This window comes from Malaclemys terrapin, chromosome 3, assembly GCF_027887155.1.
Source record: "Malaclemys terrapin pileata isolate rMalTer1 chromosome 3, rMalTer1.hap1, whole genome shotgun sequence".
NCBI classification, from domain to species: domain Eukaryota; kingdom Metazoa; phylum Chordata; order Testudines; family Emydidae; genus Malaclemys; species Malaclemys terrapin.
Window position 1 is genome coordinate 172,417,475 of NC_071507.1, and position 19,481 is coordinate 172,436,955.

General features: G+C 39.8%; 1 protein-coding gene across 11 annotated transcripts in view; it reads right to left on the reverse strand.

Moving 5' to 3' along the window:
• MYT1L (myelin transcription factor 1 like) overlaps positions 1-19,481 on the reverse strand; it is a 382,005-nt gene that overhangs the window by 262,044 nt on the left and 100,480 nt on the right. For all 11 annotated transcript variants that reach the window (XM_054024376.1, XM_054024375.1, XM_054024374.1 and 8 more), the window contains exon 2: positions 6,817-6,931. The gene's annotated coding sequence lies outside the window, so the exon portion shown is untranslated. The remainder of the gene's footprint in view (positions 1-6,816; positions 6,932-19,481) is intronic.

Genomic DNA, 19,481 nt, shown 5'->3' on the forward strand with positions numbered 1-19,481 from the left:
ATATTTATAAATTTTGATTTTCTGCATTTGTTTAATAAAGTATGTTTGAGATTATTTTTGGCATTTTTACACTGGGTCATGAAACAGCATGTTTTGGCCCTCTCTAGCCTCACTACCAACCTGCTTACTCCAGGCTGTGATTCCTGTGCTACCCGGAGTCCCAAGTAGGAAACTGACAAAGGCTGGTTAGTGTGTGGAGTTCTGGAGTTTTGCAAACATTTTTTTTCCTGTGTGTGTAAAAATCTAATTCTATCTTTAAGTATTTTATATAGGCCTTCACTTGTTAATTTTAGATTTAATTTAGTAAAACAAACAATATTCTTCTTCCCCTGATCACCCATTGCATCGGCTGATAGAGGATAAGTGAAGCAAAGGACCACAGCAAAGAAGCTGAACAGATATCTGTTTTATGAGACCCATTTGCTCACACTTCGCACAGCACTGTCCTTCAGGGGTCTGAGTGAAACTCTGATGCTAATAATAATGATGAAGGCAAACCTATTTTATATTATTCTACTAGTGTAAATTAATTCTCTTTTTCTTTATTTCTGTAGAAGGGATTGGGGACTGAGAAATGAAATCACAAGGTTATGTTAGTGAAATTGTTTAGGAGGCACGTGCAGACCATTGTGAGATACATTACTAGCTTTTAAGTACAGTGATTAGTTAAAAGTCAGTGGATTCTGGAATTATGGCAGGGGGTGGGGGGCTGTTAGGATATCTCCATTAATTTAATTTAAAGGCCTATCTCCTAGAACTGGAAGAGACCTTGAAAGGTCATCAAATCCAGCCCCCTGCCTTCACTAGCAGGACCAAGTACTGATTTTACCCCAGATCCCTAAGTGGCCCCCTCAAGGATTGAACTCACAACCCTGAGTTTAGCAGGCCAATGCTCAAATCACTGAGCTATCCCTCCCCCCAGTATGATAGATCCAGGAGCTCCTCAGGAAAAGGTGTCTCTCTGATAAGTGAGAGTTGTCCCACATTCTACTAACATGAATATTCTAGTGTGTCAACAATATATTATGGACCTGATCCTGCATTCCTTGAACACCTTGATAAAGCCCATTAAATCAATGGGAGTCTTTCCATTGACTTTGATATGTTTTGGAACAGGCCTGTTATATTTGCTGTGACTGTAATAAACATATTGGGTGCAGTAGTAATGCAGCACGAGCTGGTTCACCTGAGGTGCAATTAAAATGTGCACCTTTTTGTTGACTAAAAAATAAATATAATACAAATAATAGGTTTAAAAAAGTAGAAGAGTCCTTTGAGGATAGTGTAATGCGTGCTGTCTAATCATGCTGCAAGAGCTAGTTGGACAGAGATTATGAAACTGTATGGATCTGGCTAACCTAAATCATTTTAATCTCTTCTTTTTAAAATTACTGAAAAAATATGCTAAGTGTATGTTGTGTAAATTATCAACACTATCATCAGCAGCATCCTTAAAAATATATTCTTGGGCTATGCTCTCACCTGGATATGTGGGAATTTACACATATCTCCAGATGCAGTGAGGCAACATACTCTTGGATATTGGATTTAATTTGATTTTATATCCCACACAATTTTCAGGATGATTTAAAGATTACATTTTCTAGCAGGCTGAGCTATATATCCTTGAAAACACTAGAAACATTTTCTTTTCTAATTCTTATTGGTATATATGACCCTTCCCTGACGTTTTTAGCTTCAACATAACTGCTCTCTTTAGCCTGCTAACAGCAGCAGCAGCCTGTGATCAATCACAGTTGATTGGCTCATGTGATCTAAAAAGCTATGCCTGTGCATGGGAGCAGAGATGGTGTCTATGAACTATAATTTAAAGAGCCTGGTGTCTCATTTTTGCAACCAATGAAATTTAGAGAGAGAAAGAAATACAGTTTTTATATCATGATTTCCTCTACTAAAATTTACAGTGGTTATATATAAACACTAAATTTAGAAATGTGTGATGTTTTGATTACTAAACGCTCACTTTTTTTAGAAGGTCATATTAAGAAGACTTATCTCATCCTGCCAACAGCTAATGTGAACCTGTCATCGTGACAGTATATTTGCAAGAATCTGGCTAACCTAACTCAATGCAATATTTTGATTTCTGCCGCCGTACTTTTCTATCACTATCCATATACATGCATGGTGTGATTGAGCGTACACACCATTCATCCCTGCTGAGGAGGGAAGTGAAGAATGATGATGACTGGATTATTAATGAAATATTGGAAGTTACTGAAAACTGACTAAACTCTCATTGACTTCAAAGGGAGGAGAACGGAATCCACAAAGTGAGAATGTACACTATTATGTATAGATACTGCCATTGGTAGTTGACTATTTATAATTGACTGAAAGAGCCTATATGATATTGATGGTCTCTTGCCATTTTGTTTTTTATTAATTTATTTATTTATATAGCACTCTATGAATTAAGGACCTCACAGATAAAAATATGGTCAAAAGCTGTTATCCTTGAGTCTGTCCGAGTTTTGTTCGGTACATTTCCCGAGAGAGGTGGGGCAAAGGCAGCTGGCTAAACCTTTGTGTTCCATCCAATCATCAGAGCGGCTAGGGATCAGTTCAGCCCCCCGCCCCCATAATATCTGAATGCTTCATAACTTAATGCATATATACACATTTACAACACAATAGGGAAACACTTTTGTTCCCATTTTATAAATAGGAAACTGAGATACAGAGAGGCTAAGTGACTTGCCTATGGTCACACAAGAAGTATATGGCATAGCAGGGACTTAAACCCAGGTTACTTAAGTACTAGACTAATCCCCTGACTCCTGGTACACCTTACTCACTTCCCCTTATTTCCTAGGACACTGGAAACTAGCCAGGAGTGGCATAGAGCTAATTAAACCAGCTAGGGATTCTCCCACTCTAGGAAATCCTCAGCAGCCCATTTAGAGTAGCTTAACAGTCCCTTTGTACCACTGTGGCAGCACAAAGGGAATATAGCTGGGGTGGGGAGGAGAGGGACTGTAGCTGGCCCACAGTTCCTGCCATCATGACTTTACTTTCTAAAGAACATAATTCCATAAGGAGATGAGCACCTCCTGTGAGGTACTGAGCATTATCATCAAAGATATATAGATTTCAGCACTGTTCAGGAGGTACTTAGCTTAGCATTTTGCAAGATGGGCCGTAACATAAGCTTCAAAATAAGGTCCCCATTATTTAGTGAGCATTCCTCAAAGGGGCTGCTACATTTGTAAGAAGTACTTGTGTGAGAATGGTTTGCAGGAGCTGATTCCTACGTTTTAAATTGATTTATTTTCCCATTCTAGCCTATTGTTCATTTGTGTATTTATGTATCCATTGTTTGTATTCAAGCTTCATAAATATTTTTAACTTAAAAACAATTTTTATGACAAAATGTGTGTCTGACGTAGCACTGCAGAGATCAGGTCTTATTGCAGTGCTATTTACTCAGGCAAAAATATAATAATAGATATTTCTGTGGGGTTGTTGCAGGGTTGGGCCCTTGTAGAATTATAACAGAGTCAATAAGAGACAAGCTGAACTTTCTCCATTTGTAAAATGCAGAAAGCAAGTTTGGGATACTCTGGGGGGCGGGGAAGAATATGTAAATATTTCAATACAACCTCATTTGAGCCAGAGGCAACTGCTTGTGAGTCATCTAGTCTGTCCCTTGGAGTTATAAAGACAAGGTGGGTGAGGTAATGTCTTTTATTGTACCAAGTCCTGCTGGTGAGAGAGAGAAGCTTGCAAGCCACACAGAGCTCTTCTTCAGGTCTTCTCAGTGTTATGGCAGGATTAAGTCCTTCATTCCTTAAACCGGTGGTTTTCTAGATCTTTTATTCTTTGGATCACTTTGAAACAGAGAGATTCCTTCATGAACCCATGAACTTTTCAATGCACAGTCTCCCATTGCTTGGTTGTCAGAATGTTTAATTCAGGAGACCACCAGGAAGGATGACACAGAGCACTTGCAATCTAAAGAGCACTTCTGTCCTCACCCATCCTTACAAAGTGGGTGTTTAGTCACTCTTTGGCAGCCTGTTCCACTGCCTGACTCTTCTTATGGTTACATTCTAAAGGCTATATTTTCCTCTCTGATATGCTGTGTATCCCTACTACTTCAGTGTAGATGGGAGGAGACTTCACAAGGTACATTTTCCCCAATATTTAATCTAAATTTTCCTTGCTGTAACTTAATCCCATTACCACTTGTTCTTTCCTCATTGACTAATAGAAATAATTGATCCATTTTGATTTCATTTGTCTTTTCTCTAGACTGTAATAATCCAGTTCTCCTAACCTTTCCCTAAAGTTTTTATATTCCAAACTTTATTTATGAATTGGTAGTTGGTTGCCTTCCTCTAAATTCCCTCCATTGCATCCGTGTATTTTTTTTAATGTGGTGTACAAGACCGATCATACTTCAACTGAAGCCTAGCTAGAGCACAGTACAGAGTGGTAGCTACTTCGCTTATTCATTCAAAAACATTACTCTAGTTAATAGGACCCTCCTGTAAACATAAACCCTGTTTAAGTTTGTTCTAGTGGGTAAGGTACCATAGTGTAGGTTGGGACACTTGGATTTTATCCCTAGTTCTGCCATTCACCTACTATATGACCTTGGGTAAGTCATTCAGAGTGGGATTCACAAGGGGGATGTAGGCGCTTAACTGCCACTTTAAAGTACCTAAGTCCACTCAGCTGCCACCTAACCCTGGAGGTGCCTAAAGTCCCTAGATTTCTAAATTTCAGCAGCTGGCCACATGGGCCTAGACTCCTCAGTCCTAATTCTGCTTAATAACTTAACACCTAGCGCATGCCTCAGCCCCAGTGGGATTCACGAAATAGGTGTTCCCACTGCCTGTCTTCCCTTTGGAGTCCAATTCAGTAGGTGTGCTAGGAGGAAGTCTAAACCCTCACAAAAAGATTGGAGGAGGAGGTGGTTACCCCCTCATAAACTTTCAGCCCAATTCTTAGAGCACTACTTCCCAAAAGAGAGCCCTAAACACTGGGCTGTGGTATATGCTGGGCAGGTCTCTCTCAGTCTCTCCCGTTGAAGCTGTTCCACTGTGTATAAATAATTAAATTGTTATTGAAGTAGGAGAACTGGAACCTGGCGTCCTCCCTTTCAGGTGAGGGCCTTAACTACTGGATTATAGAGTCATTCTCATTCTTGCTCTGGCCCAATGTATATTTAAGTACTTTATGAAAAATGGAAGAGCTTAAACAGGAAAGTGAGAAACCTCCACCCCACCATATCCTATTGCCCAGTGCTTAGCGTATTCACCTGGGATGTGGGAGACAAGTTAAAATTCCTTCTCCACATTAGGTGGCGGTGAGAATTGAATTCAGATCTCCTGTATCCTACTTGAGTGCTCTAAGCACTGGGCTAAAAGTTAAAAGGGGGAAAGAATTGTAGTGCCTAAGTCCCCCTTGAGAATCCCACATCTAATCTTTCTGTGCCTCAGTTTCCCATTGTAAAATAGGGATAATAACGCTTACACTTCTTGGTAGAAGGCCACAGGAGCAATGGATAAAAAGCACTGTATCAGTGGCAAGTATCATTCTTATGTACATTCTTTATAAAGTTAAAATATATAACTCCCCTTCTGCTTAATTTGAAATTCACAAACTTCAATGATGTTTACAGTTCTCTTGTTTTTTTTCCCTCAAGAGTCCTGGAACTATTTCCCTATGTTCACAAGGGTTGCCCATTGGCATCAGACAAAACCAACTGAATTTATAAGCATAAACATTACTCTGTTTCCAAGTTAACTGTGCGTCCTCTAACACACACCGGGGAGGAGGTCCTTTTACAGCTCTGGGAAAAGCACTATTAACAGAGTATTTTCCCTATACAAAACATATGAGTATTGTAGTGTTCTCTGGGGAAAACATAACCAATACACAAGAAAATAATTAGAACAATTGTGACCTTCTTCATAAAACTTTGTAAATAGGCAGCTCCCAAAAAGCTGAAGTGCATGGAACTTGACACTAAATTCTCAAATTTCCATATACTCTAGGGATTTCACTAATAACAAAGACAATTGGGGTAGGTTGTAGACAAAATAATTAGGTCTTTCTTTTCCCCAATGAACTCCAAAGGTCTTGTCATATATTTCTTAATATTCCATATTAGGGGATGATGATTTATTTGTCATCTTGCACAAGTCCAGAGGTACAGATTTTAAAAATTGACTCCTAAAGTGCCAATATTGCAATATATTGTAACATTACCAGGGTCTAACTTCAGTTCAGTTGCATCCATGTACATTCATAAGCTAAATTAGAAGAGTGGATTGACTTTTTGCTTCCATGGGAAAACTGCATGGATTGTCTGAAGGCTCTAAATGAAATGACATTAAAGAAGGTCACTTTTGATAAATATAAAAAAAGAACACAATTAGCAAACACTACTAACCATTCATTGCTGCAAGTTGAATCCTCAGTTCTATTTTTTTAAAATCTGTGTCTGTTTTAGGATAACTAGCACCACTTTTTTGATTTGACAGATCAAAGAATTCTATTGCAGTCAGGTCCACAAGGATTCAGGCACTCCTTCCTGCTCTATATAACTTCAGCAGCAAGAACAATATATGCATCACCTAATTTAACTGCAAATGGCTCTTTTTTGCATGAGTTGTCTGTTTAAAGAGAATGCACAGCAGAACTCTTAAATGCATCCCAGAAGTCATGAAGCACCAGGCAGATAAGATCACAGTGGTTACCAGGAGTAGCAAATGGGAAAAGCACTACAGGAAATGAACTCTTGTCACTAATCTCAAGAGAGTGGTATATTTAGGTCAATTGTACCTGAAATCGTTTGGTGGGGTAATTGCTCTTTGGTCCAGACTCTGCTTTCTGAGCCTGTCAGGGTGCTTGTAGGTCCACTGGATTAGATTTACCAATTTTCCTCCAGATTCATTTTCTAAAAGGAAAAAAAAAACACTCAGCTAAAAAGCAGCAAGCTTAAAAAAACAGAATCTCGTGTGTTTTTTTATCTTTTAAACTAAAGTTTATAATAAATACACATTAGAATACATTTTTAATATAGATAACTGATTTCTGCAGACAATTTACTGGAATAAAAATGGTCTAAACGTTTATTCAATTATTCAAGCCTTTTATTGTGCCCCGTAAAATTAAGGATGTAAGGTGACTTTTGTAATATTTTACTGCTTTAACTGATCAGTTTGTAACCAATACAAAATTAAAATGGGATTTAAATCCTATAATGCATTTCAGGCTTTAAATCTTGGAGAGTCCTTTATCTGACTAAGTGTTAACTGTTTATTGTACTGTTAATTTTACATGTGTTGTGCTTAGAACAGTGTGATAAATTCAGTTTTATAAATCAAATCTAATAATAATGTCATAAGCCAGATTCCACCTTTTACACAAGTTACTTGGATTCACACTGGTACCAGAAATCAGACTCAAACTCTGTTGTTTTTAAAGTTTTCTTAGTATCTATAATATTCTGTTTTGACAATATAACTCTAGTAATCTTTTTTCACATTAAAGATTTAGTGTTAATAGGACTAATTTTAAGATAAGAAAATGCCTTCTCTAGCATATATTCAATATATGTTCACCTATAATGCAGATACAGTATCATGTTTTAAGCTATTATTCATTGTTTGGCATTACTGTCTCCTGTAATTAAAGAAAAACTCATGATATAATGAAATATTGCTGAAGATTAAAAACTTACTCATTTTGCTTAAAAAAAAAACTAAAGCTAGGAGAAGGAATTAGAAACTGTATTGAAAGCTATAGTAGGTGCATCAGTTGTTTTAGCTATTGTTTCTTATGTAGGGCTCCAAATTCAAAGATACTCATTAAACTGAGTATATGGCAATAACAGATGAAGTGTTAATGGGGCAGCAGTGGAGTGTGTCAGGAAAATGAAGAGACCCTAAGGGGCTCACCATGCTGTTTATGATCAGCTAAATTCAGCAGCGTTACCATAAATCCTCTAAAAGATACTGTACTAGACTTCTTATATATTCCTTCTCAGTAAAGGTAATATTCGAAGAGCTTAGAAGCTGGGACTTAAACTAAGATAAAATACTCTTTCATAAACAAACAGTTTGCATATAAAATATAGTAAAAACACGCTTTGGTATTTCCCTATTGGTGGGGGGAGTTGCAAAAATAACAACAAACAGAAGACTCATAGTGCTTTAAAAATTATGAATTAATATAAATGGAAAGGTTCTGCCATTTCACTCAGGGGAAAGGCCTATTCACAAAAGAGTCAGCATTTACTTCATAAGTGCAATTACATTTTAAAGGCCTGGTCCCACAAACAATCAGTCAGATAAGTAGCTCAATTGAATATTCGGTATTACAGCTGAGAGCAAGGACTATTTATGAGATCCCTAAAGTCTTGACTCGGAGGATATTTTTAAAACATCATTTTGGGGTAGAAAATTAACCCTAGCATTTAGCTATATTTTGTTAAAAAATACAAATACTGTTAATTTCAACATTTTTGTTTACTGCATTAAGAAAAAGAGGTTTAAAATCTCTTACGTATAACAATGCCTTGAGGATGACCTGACTCAGCCTTTACACATTGACCTCAGTGAGAGTCTTCTCTAAGTAAAGGCAGAGTAATATATGCAGGATTCAGCCTAATATGGCTATTTTTTTAAACTGATGTAGTGCTATGCTGAGAATGACAATACCATGCCATATGACTCCAATTATATTCTCAACTCATGGTAAAAATTATATTTATACAATAAATTCAGTATTGAAACTCGGTGAAATGGCTGGTATTGTCTACTTTTTTATTTTTGTTTATATAGGAAATGCATATTTCTCATTTACAACTTTTGATCAGGCGTTACAGAGTTTATGCTGTGAATTAATTTCCCTTTTTGTCGTGCCTCCACTTCAGCACCAAGGCTAGCGACTGTAACCATAGCAGTGTAAAGGCAACCCCCTTATGACATCCATTATTCATTACTACTGACAACTCAAGCAGAAAGCAGACAGCTAAACTTTGACTTCTGCAGCAAAATTTAACGTATGAGTATTCACTTTCTCTCTTTCACTCTCAGTCTCCCTCATAAGCAAAAACTGATCCCCAAAAGGGTTTTCTTTCCATTACAAATATAAATAATTATTCACCTGATCAATAAAACAAAATTCACTGCTTGCTTTTAAAAACACAACCAGTTTTCCCCCTTTTTCTTAAAAATATGGCCTAATTTTCAAAGGCACTAAGCTCTCATGACTGCTGCTTAAGTCACTAACATCTTTGAAAATCAAACCACAGTTAAATTTAGTTCTCATGACGCTAAGGGGCTCATAACACTGACTTTTGTGTACTTGGCCACACATTTTCAAGCCTTATCTCTAAGTGAGTATCTATATTTGCATGTGCAGTTACTTTAACTGTGTGTGCAGAGCAAGTATTTGCATGCGGAAATAATTATTCGAGTACATGCCTAGATGCCAGCATGGTGAATTCTCATACAAGTGTAGGTGGGCAATTGTGCATGGCAATTTTGAAAACTTGCCACATACATTTTTAATGCTCTCTGATCCTGAACTGAACACTCATTCCAGTGACATAGGTTGCTTGTGAAAAAGTAAGGGTAGAATGTGTCCTCTAGTGCAGTTACTATCTGTACTGCCTAGCTCCTAAGAAAGGAATGTTTAAGGATAGACTAAGTGACTTGGCCTCTGAGATGTGATAACCTAAGAATGGTGAAAACACCTGGACTTGATATCTATTATTACAAGCAAGACTTTTTTTTAATAGTGGCACAAGCCCCAGGGCTCAATGTGCCTTGAAAACCTCCCATGAAAGGGCCACATCCTGATTAATGCTGATGAGCTGCAATTCCCACTGAAGTCAATAGGAGCTGCAAGTGTTCATTACTCATCAAAAGAAAAGAAGGAAGGAAACAAAACAATAAACAGAATATGTTCAGTAGAACACAGATCTCATCTGGATCCCTGCTATACCTGAGTGGGTTGTGTGCCTCCTTTCAGTGTAGACAAGTAACTCGGCTATAGCAGTCACTTGGCTTGTTTATTGTAGTAATTTTCATTTGCTTAATATTTATTATGAGGAAAGGTGAAATAATTGAAACCATTTCCAATAAGATAGGTAATTAAAAAGAACCAATAGGTTTAATACGAATATACACACGGTATTTGTGATTACAAGTAGACTTTAGAAGAGGACAGCTTACATACATTTACAGATACCAAAATCCAAACTCTTTGATTACTCAGCCACTGCCTGAATCAAAACACAGTGGCCAATCCTACTCTTGCTGACATCAGTGATTGCCTGTCACTTCAGCAGACACAGGATCAAGCCCAGAGATTTCACTTTTGGAAACAAACATAAGGATACTTTACATAAGAAGTGGCAAGGAGTCAGATGCCTTATTGTTCAGTCAGAATGTGATGGACTGAATCCATTTGCAAAACAAAGTATTTATTTAGAGTAGAAACAGTAACTTTAACTGAATTGCTGGGGTCCTATCCGCCCACAGAAGCAATACACTTCTAGCTGTCAATGAGTATAAACGCTGGTGAGTCTTTACATTGCAGCTTATCTACATTTTACCATCAATAAATAGTGCTACTGCCAATCCTATTTTGAGGCAAATCTAGGCCTCAGCCTCACAAAGCACAACACAGAAAAAGGACAATTAAAATGGACAATCTGAAATGGGAGGAATTAACACAAGGAATGCCCTTTTTCTGAGAAAGGTGACATCCAATGGTGACATTTAGTGCCCTCTGAAATTCTGAGACTGTCAACATTAAAAGCAGACAGTGCATCAGCTTCCTTGCACATACTGAATGGAGTGTTTTCTTGATGTCAAGCTTAGCTTGGGTATGATTAATGGTTCAAAGAATCAGTTGCTGCCAAACAAGGATTTAAAATTAATGAGGAAACAATGTAACTGGCACTGAAGGGAGTTTTGGGGAAGGTTGCATATATTTCACAAAGTAGGGGCACACTCTTGCCTTTCTGAACGTGAGGCATGCTGGCAACATGGCTCAGGGGTTGCTTTGAAGCACTACTTGCTGCTGCTCCAAATGAGCAGCAAACCCTGCCACTAGCACTAGCACCTAATGTCAAAGGTAGCATGCCTGAAGGACAATCAGGGGTCTGGCATTATCCCAAAGTGGGCTGACCATAGTACCTGTGGAGTGATGCCAGGTAGGTTCCCACCTGGCATTCAAAGGAGCACAAGGTCCATATTCTGCTCTGCTCTCACATGAGTGCACTGGGAGCAGTGGAGAGACAGGTTCACTACATTCTATCCCACCCACACAACACGGGCCAAAATTTTACCCTATATCCTGAAATCTAACATCCTGTGACACAGCTCTTTATGCCAGGGAAATGCTTTTAAAGGCAAAAGCTCTTGGTTTTAGAAGTGTTTTAAAATTGAAAAAAAAATTTACTCCGAGGTTCAGATTCACGTCTTCAGTGCAGCATTGCGCAAAGAGCCCAAGCAGAAGAAAACAAGCCAGAGTACTCAAAGGGAGATACCAATGATTCTCCCTTCTGGACAGATGCAGCTGTCCTCTGTGTCAGCCTAAATGGTACAATGATGGGATCTTCAAAAAATGCTGGTAGACTGATAGAAATTCACACAAAAACACACCAATAAACTGTTTACCAGAGTGTTAGGACATATCATTTTATAGTTTTACATTAACAATTTTAGCTCAAGTATTTTATTGAGAGTGCATGTGGCCAATGGGAATGCATTGCTGATGCCACTAAAAGGTGCCAGATTTTGGTTATAGCAATTTATACTCTGTGTGTACTGTACAAGTTAGGAACGAAATTACCTCCTTGGATAAAAGTACAGGGCTCCTTCTTACTTCTATGTGCCCTTATATGTTGATCCAAGGCAGAGTGTTAGCTTTATAACTACAGTTAGATTTTATAGATGATCTACTGGAACTCCCATAATGAGTTATTTAACAGCCATGTACTCTTTTAAGCTAAATTAACAACTCAACTATGGTACCATGAAACGGATGGCATACCATCAAAAACAATAGACTTTCCTAAGCATCAGTGTTATCCTCAGGACAATACTAACATAATGGAAAACATGGTTTCTGCTCCAAGAAACTTACACTCTGCCAGAGACAATAGACCAAGTATATAGACAAATATTTATTACTAGGGCCCTACCAAACTCACAGTCCATTCTGGTCAATTTCACGGTCATACGATTTTAAAAATCATAAATTTCACAGGGTCAGATATTTAAATCTGAAATTTCACAGTATTGTAACTGACCCAAAACAGGGTAATGGGAGGCAATACCATATCATGCCACCCTTATTTCTGCACTGCTGCTGGCAGCAGCACTGCCTTCAGAGCTGGGCTCCCAACCAGCAGCCGTGGAGCTTCCTGCAGCCAGGGAAGGTTCTCAGAGATGGGTGTAACCTGGCCTCGGGAGCAGCCCGTACAGGAGAAGAGGAAGTCCTGTCCCTCTCCAGCCCATCCAGGACTAGCAGCTGGAACCTGGTGCACACTCATCTCTGCCCCTCCCCGGTGCCAGACCCAGTGCTTGGTAGTTAAAGAGGCATTGGGGCTGGCTGTGTATGGAGGGGGTGACCACAGTAACTCCTGACTAGTCGCCCACCTGTAAGGCCAGCCCGCCCTCCCCCAAATTGATGACCCCCCCCACATACAATGCCACCCTCATTCCTGTGCTGCTGCTGGCGGTGATGCTGCCTTCAGAGCTGGATTCCCAAACACCCAACTCTCTGAAATCTGGTCTCCCTTACAACAGCCACATTTCACAGGGGAGATCAGATTTCACAGTCCATGATGCATTTTTCACTGCCGTGAATTTGGTTGGGCCCGATATAGGACTTATTACTGTGCATATTTTTAAAGCACACACCACCATGCTATCTGCGCACTGTTATGCCTCTGATATATTTGATTCACATTGTTAAGGTCTAAACATCAATGGTGCTTTTTTTATATGTATATGTGCATAGAGAAAGTTAACAATAACCATTCTGCAATGTGCAATCCAGTTTCATAGGACAATAGTTTTTTGTTTTGTTTTGTTTTTTTAAATAGGCTACCCTGTTGAAATCCAGTCTGTGTTTTACTGCTGCCAGAACATCACAGGGAAGAAAAGGGATATGTTAGTGGTGGTGATCCCTGGATACCTAACATATTATACCACCACCACAATCGCTGTCATTCACCTTTTTCTGGTTACAAGTTACTGCAGTCCTTGACCAAGAGAAACTGCCATACCACACTTAATTCTGATGGGAATGCACTTTGAAAATGTAATATAGTACAAGACTATTTTACATGAATATACAGTATGTTAAGGTTCCCAGTGCTAACAGGCAAACAACGTGCTACTAAATTAAATGCAGAAATAGTCAATATTAGGGTTTTCTGAAAATGTTCTGGATCTCATCTCCTTTAGTAGGGTTGTTCTACACATGGAAACCCTTGACTTGGTGAGATCTTCACCCAAACTCTGACCCCTTTACACTGTTTAAAGAGCTTTAAAAGCCCCAGCTCCAGCTTGGGGAGGATTCCTCTTGTTCAGGACTATGGTAGAGAGCAGTAAGGCTGCCCTGCAAGAACCCTCACTCTAGCTCTGGCACACAGGGCATGCTGGGGGAAGGTCTGCATTACTGCAAACTTCAGGGTAGTGCTACAGCTCACACAGCAGCCCAGTGAGGCTGCCATGAGTTCCACAGGCCCTCAGTTACACTGAGGCCTTCTCCACCCTTGGATCAGGAGGGCACAAAGATGACACAGACATCTACAAGCTCTTACAGGCACAGCAAAGAAGCTCACCCTTGATCTCCAACTCTGGAGAGTTTTACATTGCATTGTCCCAGAAGAGCATAGCTGATTCAGAATTCTTAAAGAATAGGTTGCCTGTGCTGTAACCAGGCCCCAAAGCATTAAGGGTCTTAACGATGATGGCCAGAATCTTGAATTGAAGTGAAATGGGTCTTTATGATGAACAACTAATAGCAAGAGATACTTCTAATAGGCTCCATGCTGCTCCCATTGAAGTCAATGGCAATTGGCACAATTCCCATTCAACTGGATTGGGAGCAGGACAGCACCCATAAACTCAGGTAAAATGCTTTTAAAGTCTCCCCTTTTGCTGCCAGATTACCTGCAGATTGTAAATTAGCATCATTGTCCGTAGTTTAGATTGATCTTCTTCCTGTTGCTGATTATTGGAAGAGATATACAGATCTAAGCCTGAAATGAAGCAAAGCCAGCCCCCCCCACAAGACAATTTTAACAATGTTAAATAGGTCCTCTGATTTTGGCTGTGAATTTAAAATATTCAGCACTATCATTGAAGCAAAGAATATTTATTCCAGAAGCCCAAAGGATGCTGTTGCTTAAAATTTTCCGGTTGCTAATCAATAACCCCAACAGAAAAATTTAATCATGCAACAGCATAGGATAGCTCAATAGTACAAAAGACAAAGAAGGAAATGCTCCTTATTCTCCATGATTAAGAAGCTTCAGGGAATATTAGCAACTAAGTGCAAAGACTTTTCGCTTGCCAGACAGCTGTATAAAAATATGTCTGAGTCACAGCGGCTATGGATCTTCAAGTGCAAAGTGGGTGACAGAATCTAAATAGAAAAAGATCAGTAGGATTGTGTAAATGTTGCATTTACATCATTCACAACAGTTGGACCAGCAGAAACAACAGTCTACAGGTAGTTCTCCAAGGGCTATTGTGTCAAGTGAATGAGGAGGAGAACCAGGGACTCAGGTACCAAGGTGAAGAATGTGAGATAGATAGAAAGACTAGCAGATGGAAAGGAAAAGGCAGAAGGTGTGGGGTGAAGGGATGGGGAAGATTATACATATCATGACATGTATTACATATAATATAAATCCCTAACATACAATTCATATTTACCACAACTTTTGACACAGCTTTCAGTGGAGAGCTAAGAGCTTGGTACTTCTTGATAAGATATTTAAGTATTTTCTGTTCTGCTTCCTTAAGGAGCTCTGTATTATAATCTCTAAAATATATTTCAATTCTATACTATACAAGTCTTAATGTGTTTTTTTTAAAAAGTGTTTCTATTTAAAACAAAAAAGTAATAACATGTGCTATACATTCTACAAAATGAAACATTGCAGAAAGGCTGAGAAAATAAATTAGTTAAAAAAAGCAAAGCCATCACTGCATCACTAGGTCTCATGAAAACAGCAGTAGATCTTTAAACAGTAACATCTGAAAAGACATTTGAGGAAATGGGAAGAAAATTTCCTCCTTTATTTTGCTGATATCCAGTCGAAACAGAAAAATCAAGAAAAAACATATGACAAAAATTTTGCCTTAATTAACTTAAATAACTCTTCTTAATCACAAAATTTTGTTCAGAAAAGATTGCTACCATAAGGTAAAACAGGTTGCAGGCTGCAGTCCTTTATGTAAAAGCAAATGTCAAAAGAAAAGCTCTGATATTTGGTTGTAGGCTCCCACTTTTCACATAGGCATTTCCTAAATCCATGTTTGATGAGCTTCCCCAGCTATAAATTCTGTAAATTCCCTCTGGAGCAGTACAGAGTGTGCTTCATGAAAATGTCATCTGCCAGTGCTGCAATTACTCACACTCCAGCAATCATGTGCACAATGCAGAATGGGTCGAATTCAGGTGAGAACGAGAACCAGCAATCAAGCCTCTGGAATTGAGAACAAAGCCATTTTCTTTCATTTGCCATCAACACAACCATCAAGGCCTTAATTACAAGGCAAGTGTCAAGCCTGGCTGCTGAAAGGCTTATTATTATACAGCTCAGCTTCAAATCAGTTTTGTATTGATGAACTGCAAAAATGAGGAAGCCAGTTTAGCCCCATAAGAAAAAAAAATAGGGACTAAATGATTAGATGATTGGCAGGGAAAAACAGAGACATTTAAAATATATATATTAAATGTTGGGGGGGGGAGGGAGAAACACGACAAAATACCTGAAATCTATAAATACATTTCCCAATATAACAGAAAATCTGCGTAATCCAAGATTTAAAGTACATTTGCTTTTATTGATATCATTGTAGCACTCATAAAATGCACTGCCGAAAGGCTCCCATTCTGTCTTAAGGTGATGGAATATTTTCCTATGATTATTCTCAGTCTTATATTTAACTGTATGTGTATATTAGACAGAGAGAGAGAGAGAGAGAGAGAGAGAGAGTCTCTCTCTCTCTCACACACACACACAGAGATAAGATTAGGTATAGCCACATGCCCTTGCACAATTCTCCTACTAGCACTAGATTAGTCCCCATCTTTATGAGATAATTGAACACTAAAACAGAAGTTCCAAAAATACCCCTTACATTTTCTAAGCAAAAGGCATAGTTTGTGGTGATTCAACTGAAATATCAACGATCAGCTACAGAGTAGTTTAAAAAAAAAATCAAAAGTCCTATTTTTCACCACTTTCTATAACAATAATTATCACCATAATACATAACATACTATTACAGCAAGGTCTGATTTTTGGAACAGCTGTGTATGCAGCATTAGCATTAGACTAACCACTGGATCCCATTCTGATCTTTTGGGTATTTCTGCCCAAGCCTTGACTTATTCTGTGCATGTCCTATGTGACTGGAGGAATATGTGCTCAGCCTACTGGTCTGCCCTTTTGATATCTAAGACGAATGGCCACATTAGCAGCAAGTAAGAAAGCTGAACAGGTCAGCGAACATTTTACTATCATTTGTATGTATCAACCTGGTGGAAACACTTAATCTGGTGACAGTCCAAAGTCCTTACTCTGAACCCTGCATTGTGTTGATATACATCAGATGACTCGGTTATATATTTTCTTTCTTGTAGCCATCTCACCACTTTCTGCAAGTTGACGATTAAGTGGCCCATGTTCCAGCAGGATATTAAAGTGTTTGAAATCAACAAAATGGGAAGACATAGATCAAAACAAAAAGTTATGAGGTGATGCTGTTGATAGTCAAATGATTATTTTGTTGCTTTATATATTGTAATGTGGTGGTCTGATCTGAATCATGTACTGTACATACGCATTACCTACAGCAAAAACTTCATACAAAATCAAACGTTCAAAAGTTGGGAAATCAGCGAATTATGTTACCTATTGACAACGGCTCAAGATATTTCAAGGAAAGACAAAAGAATGAGAATTCAATAGCATTATTATAAAATTACATTTTAAAAGTGAAGGGGGTGATTTTTTCCAAAAAACAAAAGGGCATTTAGGCTCCTAGGACCAGATTTTTAAAGGTTTTTAGGTGCCTACTAATGTAGATGGCTGCCTAGTGCGGTGGTCCCCAAACTGTCGGGAGCAACCCCAAGGAGAGCATGGAGGGATGCTCAGGAGGGCCAGGGCACCACAGGCCAGCCCCACTGGGGGTGGGGAGGAGGCACGGGCCAACCCCACTCCACCCACTGCTCTGCCGCAGCCCCAGCTCCTGGATGAGGCTCCACTCCTGACCCCGGCCTTGGCCCCCGACTGTGGCCCCTAATCCCAGCCCCACCCCCAGCCACGGCTCCACTCCTGGCCTTGGCCCTAGCCCTAGTCCAGCCCTCAGCCATGGCTCCACTCCTGACTGCAGACCTGCCACCAGCTGCAGCCCCAGCCTCGTCCCCCTTACCGCTCTGTGCCACACCCTAGAACCACAGCCCCACTTCTGGCCCTGACTCCGGGGGTATGGCATGGACAGCGGTAAGGCGGGGTGCAACTGTGAAAAGTTTGGGGACCACTGGTCTAGTGGGATTTTCAGACGCCCCTAAATGCCAAATGTCCATTAATTTGAATAAGAGTTAAGCACCTATGTGTTTTCAAAAATCCCACTAGGCACATATCTGCATCTCTGGGCACCTAAATACTTAAAATTCTGGCCCCTACTGAAATTCAATGAGAGTTGGGTATCTACCTACACTGTCCATCAACCCTTAACCAGGGGGTGGGGCTACTCAGGGAGAACTGGGGTTTAAAAAAGCTCACTCCTATGTGACCAGAGGATCTAGTGAGCAGGAGCAGCTAACAAGGGAGTTTGCGAGGGAATTTAGAGAGGAACTGCGGTGGAGGGGCTAGATACATCTGAAGAATGATAATTAAGTGTAAGGCAATAAACACGCCCTGATTAAAAAAAACAATAAAAGAAAGAGCAGCAGGAATAAAAAGAGAATGCAGGCAGAATTCCAGCAACGGAGTGGGGGCTACCCACTTTATTGCACTGAATGCAGCATGTACAATTACCTGCCTTATGGGTGGGTGTCATACATGTGCATTCAGTGCAAAGAGCTCCTGGCCCTTAGAGTCCGTGTACTTTGAAGACCAGAGTGGCTGAATTGGAGGAGCTAAGGGAGACAGAGAGATACACAGACAAGACTTTCTGGGACACAGTAGAGTAGTCCTATCCCAAGTCTGACAGCCTCCTATGCTGATGAGAAAGATGAAAGTCTCAGGGAAGGAGAACATCCAGCTGCAGCTGAGGGAAACAATTCCATAGATGGGACCCTCCTTCCAGATGATGTCATGGTATCCTCTCACACTGAGGATAGCTCTCTGGGGTAGGGAACTCCAGTTATTAGGAAGAGACAGGTAATAGTTATGGGGTATTTGATCATTAGAAACATAGACAGCTAGGTTTGCGATGACCAAGACAAATGCATGGTGACTTGAAGGGCAAAGGAGTCCAGGAGAGCTGGCTGTATTTTAAAGAATCCTTATTGCGGTTGCAGGAACAAACCATCCCGATGTGTAGAAAGAATAGTAAATATGGCAGGCAACCAGCTTGGCTTAACAGTGAAATTCTTGCTGACCTTAAACACAAAAAGGAAGCTTACAAGAAGTGGAAGATTGGACAAATGACCAGGGAGGAGTATAAAAATATCGCTCAGGCATGCAAGAGTGAAATCAAGAAGGCCAAATCGCACTTGGAGTTGCAGCTAGCAGGAAATGTTAAGAGTAACAAGAAGGGTTTCTTCAGGTATGTTAGCAACATGAAGAAAGTCAAGGAAAGTGTGGGCCCCTGACTGAATGAGGGAAGCTACCTAGTGACAGAGGATGTGGAAAAAGCTAATGTACTCAATGCTTTTTTTGCCTCTGTCTTCACAAACAAGGTCAGCTCCAAGACTGCTGGACTGGGCAGCACAGTACATGGAGGAGGTGACCAGCCCTCCGTGGAGAAAGAAGTGGTTCGGGACTATTTAGAAAAACTGGATGAGCACAAATCCATGGGGCCGGATGTGCTGCATCCAAGGGTGCTAAAGGAGTTGGCGGATGTGATTGCAGAGCCATTAGCCATTATCTTTGAAAACTCATGGCGATCGAGGGAGGTCCCGGATGACTGGAAAAAGGCTAATGTAGTGCCCATCTTTAAAAAAGGGAAGAAAGAGGATCCGGGGAACTACAGGCCAGTCAGCCTCACCTCAGTCCCTGGAAAAATCATGGA